Here is a 6,000-nt window from a genome sequence, read left to right on the forward strand (position 1 = left end):
TATAATGTCTTCATGAACCTTTCTGTGCTTCAATTTCCTCATCGATAAAACAAACGTAATTCTAAAACTATTTGATACAAAGGAAGTCTATATAACTGTTAGCTATACATGCATTAAGTTCAATTGTAGACATATTTAGAAACATACAGTTTGCATTTCTGAGTTTATGTCCTAAAACATACTATGGTATATTACATGTCTATTGAATGAATAAATGATTGAATGCCTTAAAATAGATGTAATATATCAAATGTAATCACTTTATTAGCAAACTTAACTGCAACTTTCTCTCTTAGTAAGCTTGGGCAAATTATTTAATCTTTGGTGTCTCAGCTTCTTTCTTTTTTAAATATTAAAAATATTAAAATTATGTTGAATCATAAGAAATTTCTTCCTGATTCAATTTAATATTATCTTTCACACTGAGATGTTATGAGAATTAAATAAATTAGTAAATGTAACAAGATTAAAATTACATGTGGCACATAGTACGTGTTCAATAAATCCTGGCTATTATCATTATAAACAATGGCTTATGCACATAAAAATTAAGCATTTTGAAAACTATAAAGAGCAATCATTACTAATAATTAAATATAATTAACTATTTCCACAAACTTTAAATAAACAGAAAAGATTGAAATAATTGCTTCAAATATTTCAGAAGTTATATTCAGATGGGAAGTTGTTGTCATAAAGACTTTCTAGAACAATGTCTGCCAGGCTTGAATTTCTAGCCCTTGACCTAATGAGTGCCTGCTGTGTCGACACTAAGAGAGAATATTGTACACAAGGGAGTTAATGAGGGTATCAACAAAGGATGAAAAAGCAAATTTTAATTGCTTCTATGTCCCAGTAGCTAATCCCTGGTGAAAGGAAATCTTGAGGGAGCTTCCATCTATGTATTTTGGATGATACCTCTTGTATATTGAAATCCTACATAAAAACATGGCACTTTGGCAAGTGCCTCTGGTAGATTATGAGGAAGCTGCAATAGGGAACCATGGATTTGGATTCATAACGTCTATGTGAACAACTCATGTGAACAACAGTAAGAGAGAGCCCGGGAATTTCTATTTTGAACAGCCTCTACCATCATCATCAAGAGCTATTTCCTTAGAGAGTACTTGGTCTAAAGGGTACATATAACCCAGACCAAGGTTTCCAAGTAAAGGGTGAGTATCTAAATTCCATCTATATTAGAATTTTTTAATCTCAGAATGTTAAAGGAGTCCCACCTCCTCACAACATTACAGGAATTTCCTAAAGCTATCTGAAAATGATCACTCATCTTTTGTTGTAACACATTTGAAGACAGAAAATTATCTTTTTCATGATTGAACACACACTATTTTCAGGCACATTTAATGGTTAGAGAGATTTTTGATGTTGAAACAGGTTACTCATTAGCCTTAGTTCTGTCCGTTGAGGTAACATGCAATAAATCTAATTCCAATTTGTATTATTAGTCACATAGCTACTTGAAGTAAATTATTTTGATCTAAAATTTCAGTTTTCTTGGATTATTATAATTTGTAAATCATCATCATTAAATACAGTCCCCAGAACTAAGCACAATTCACCAGATGCAGTTTATCTTGTGTGATTATCACTGCCTCATTTTGGATATTAGGTTCTTTTTAATGAATTGATTGGCATTTTTAGGTGATTGTCTCTTGATCCAGATCTTTTGAACGTGAAGAGCTGTGAGGCCCACGTCTCTCATTTTTGAACATTTTGGACACCTGGCTTATTTCCACTAACCCTTCCAGATTCAGGTCTCTTTTGGAAGCCTTCATTAGCCCTTTTCTGGGTTAGCACCATAGTCACCATGTTCCTGGCAGACCTGTGCAATCATATATTTATCACATTGTCTAGTCTACCTCCCCACTCCTTCTAGATTGTAGCACTCTCAACAGCAGGGCGTCTGTCTTTTTCATCTCTGTATCCTGAGTGCTCAAAACAAACTTTACGCTTATAACAGTTAAATTTTTCTATTTAATATTGGTCCAGATTCATAGCCTACCAAAATCTTTTTGAATCATTATTATCATACAAGAGTTTGTTACTCTTTTCTATGTTAACTATCTATCTATGAATTTTATAATGATTTCTTCTATGGCATCATCCAGATTATTGAAAGAATGCTTTTTGATGTTTTATGGAAAAATAACTCAAACATTTTCACTTTATGATTAATTTTTAGATGTTCCTCGAATTCATATAACTATAATATATTGTTCTGTATTTTTACCTACGACATACAACTTTATCATGTCCACAAATTATCACAAGAAATGTAGCCAATACTTTATTAAAATCAAGATAACCTAGGCCTTAACACTCTTGTACTCTATTAATCTAGTAAAACTAAAGAAACAAAAATTCTGGGTATACCTTAGTGATCTTATATCAGCTATGAAACATAACATTTCTTTTATAAGAGTTCAAAACATTTTTTTTTCTTTCTTAAGCTGTTTTGGTGTTTTTCTCAGGATGCATTCATCTCTAAGATCAAACAAAGATAAGAAAAAAAAGACCATTGATGCAATGTTGGAATTCTCCACATGTAACATCACAGGTGTTCAAACAGAGTGGTGTTACCAGGGCAGAACAGGAAGTAATAGAAACTAAGAGCATGTGCTGGAGTCACACTTCAGGGAGAGCTAGTCACGTGGGATGATTAAGAGCCCAACACCTCAGTCAAAATTACAAATGTTGGGCAAGAGATAATCGAGCTTTTGTGATGGGCATGAGTACTTAGTGTGTCAGTCTTGTGGGAGGCCAGGAGTAAAGGAAGAAAAGTTGGTTGGCCACTATGAAGAGTCAGAAATATAGAAGAATACAGCAAATCAGCCCATTTAATATCAAGAGAGGAAAAATAGGGAATGGATTAAAAGAAATAACTAGGATTTTGTAAAAGATAACTGGGAAACTAACATTTTGGGTTTACAAAATTGGCAACAGGTTTGGTTTGATAATGAGTTGACAATTTTGTACATTAGACATTCTTGAATTCCTCATAGTAAAGTGTAGAACTGACTCAGAGCCAGGGGTCGTTGGTTTCTGCAGGAGATGGCAAACTTACCGATTATCCAGGGGTAAGAGGAAAGCAGATAGCAGATAGAAAATTGCTAATTACTGGGCACCTCACAAGTCTGCTGGGTATTTTCTGACATTGTGATTTCAGGTCTCTTTTATTGTGCTTACTTTACTTTTTTTGTATTTGTTGATTTTTTTCCTCTACTGAAGACATAGGAGAAACACTTTAAATAGAGTATATGTCTGCTTTATGTTTGTAACATATTAATAATTCCTGGTTAAGGTATATATTTTTCTTGTTTATATATTAGAGAGAAAAAATAAAATTGTAAAGGATAGTTATAATTTTTTAGTGAATATAGTACACATTTGAGAGAAGAAAAAGATCTTATTGTTTGAAGAAAAATTTAATTGGGCATATTTGACATAAATAAAGAGCATACACTAGGCAGAACCTAGATGGGGAAGGCTTGGAGGACAGCAGCTAATTAGCAAGTTGTGGTGGAATGTTTTCTATGGTCAGTATGGTATCACTATTGCTTTGTTGTTGTTGTTTTACTTTTTTACAACAGCTTTATTGAGATGTAATTCACATATCATAAAATTTACCTGTGAAATGTGTACAAACCAGTGTTTTTCAGTATATTCATAGAGTTGTACAACCATCAGCAAGTCCTAAATTTAGAACATTTTCATTCCTCCCCCCCAACCGCCCCAAAAAAGCCTTGGACCTGTCATCAGTCACTTCCCATTCTCCCCTGCCCCAGGAATATACTAAGCTACTCTTTCTCTCTATGAATTTACCTTCTCTGGACACTTCATGTATATGGAATTACACAATATGTGGCCTTTTGTGTCTGTTTCTTTCACTTAGCATTATGTTTTCAGGTTCATCCATGAGGTAGCATATCTCAATAGTCCATTAATTTTTATTGCACTATTATATTCCATTATATGGATATATCACTCTTTGTTTATCCATTCATCATTTGGTGGACATTTGGATGGTTTTTATTCTTTTGACTATTGTGAATAATACTGCTGCTCTAAACATTCATGTACAAGTTTTTATGTGGACATTTGTTTTCAGTTCTTGTATGTACCTGGGAGTAAAACTGCTGGGTCATATGATAACTTTATGTTGAACACTTTGAGGAATTGTTGAACCGGTTTTCTAAGCGGCTGTATCATGTTGCAATCTCACCACCACTGTATGAGGGCTCCAATTTTTCCAGATCCTTGCCAACATTCATTATTGTTTGTGTTTTTGATTATAGTCATCCTAATGTGTATGAGGTGATATCTTATTATAGAATGACAGCAGAGAGGCAGGCTGCAGTGCAAACTGACTTAGGAGAGGATGTAAGACAAACATACATTTCCCAAAACACTTTCAAGAATGGTGGCCCAGGTGAGGAGGGAGCATAAGAGCAAAATTCTGCTAATATGTGGGATGGTGCTTGACTTATTTGATCTGAGTATTTTGAAAATAGTGCCCAGGATATCATCTGCACTGGAGACACACGAGTTACATTATTATACTAAACATAGCTAAAAATCATTTTGAAGTTTGGAAAGCATTAATATATACTAATAACTTAGTATAACTACTGGATATTTTGGTGCATATTGTCTAAAATGCAAAATGTTCTCCAGTTAGATTTCGAAGGTAGATATTAATCCTAACTTTTAAGTTTATTTTATCCTTCAGTTCAGAACTTTGCACGTCTAAACTTATAAGATTTTTAAAATTTTCTTTGAAAAAAAATCTAAAATGTTGGTAATTTTTTAATTTATAAAAGGTGTATTTTTAAGTCATTTAAAGTGTTCAGTTTCTTTGTTAAAAACAGTAAATGGGTTTTATATACTAGAAATTAAATATACCAGGCAAAAACTCAAGTTTTACTGTAAGGTCTAAAATGATAAAAACAATCATTAATATTTCTTTGAAAATTTTTGTGCTATGTTGTGCTTGTACTATCTTATGCATATATTTTTGAACTGAAATGCGCTTAATCATTAATTTTGTCTTGAAGGTTCATCTATTGTACTTTATTACAATTATTTTAAGCATCAGAACATAAGCCTCAAGCATCACAGACAACATTAGGTCATGCAAAGTACTTAGCACATCGTGAATACTCCATAAGTGTTTTTGAAATGAATGAATTTGGACTTTAATTTTTCACACTTCTGAATCCTCTTCATAAGGATATTCATGTCCTTCCCAGATATGGAGTTCAAGTTGAATGAAAGACTTATTATTAGCCATCCAGTTACTTTCCAGAACCACTATTTCTGTACTTTTGAAGAGGTGCCATAGTCAAGGTACTCACTCCAGGGGAGTCCATTCTGGATCAGTTGTTGTTGTCAGTGCCTTACATGTATTTTTTCCTTCACACTAATTGCTGTGAACAATTTGGCTGATATGATAAAGAGATAAAAATAAGAGGGCAGACATGAGTAGCTAAAATAAGAGATGGAAGATGAGATAGATATGTCTTATCTCTTATCCTTGATCATTTACTTATTACATGCTTAACTATGGGCAAATATCCAACCACTATAAGCCTCAGTTAACTAATACGTAAAATAAGCACACTAGTATTTGCTATGCAGAACAATTGCAAGGATTTCAAATAAGTCATGGAAAGTTCTTATAACACTCGATCAAAGTGAATAGAAAAGTTCTTTCGATATTCAGGGACTGGGCAGTACTAAGATCCACTCTTATACGATAGAACAAAAAAGGGATAGTTTTAGCTGATATTTATTTACACATCCCACATTACTGTGATCTCAGGGTCTTTGACTGCTAACGTAGATCAGGGATAGACAGAATACTGGAGCCACCTGGTTGAAAAGACTTGAATTCTGTTTCACACTTCATTGTGTGGTGAGACAATAAATACCCACCATAATTTTTCTCCTTCTCTTCCTACATAAAACTCCCAGAGG

The sequence above is a fragment of the Ceratotherium simum genome, chromosome 7 (genome assembly GCF_057802395.1).
Source record: "Ceratotherium simum simum isolate JZ-2026a chromosome 7, ASM5780239v1, whole genome shotgun sequence".
NCBI classification, from domain to species: domain Eukaryota; kingdom Metazoa; phylum Chordata; class Mammalia; order Perissodactyla; family Rhinocerotidae; genus Ceratotherium; species Ceratotherium simum.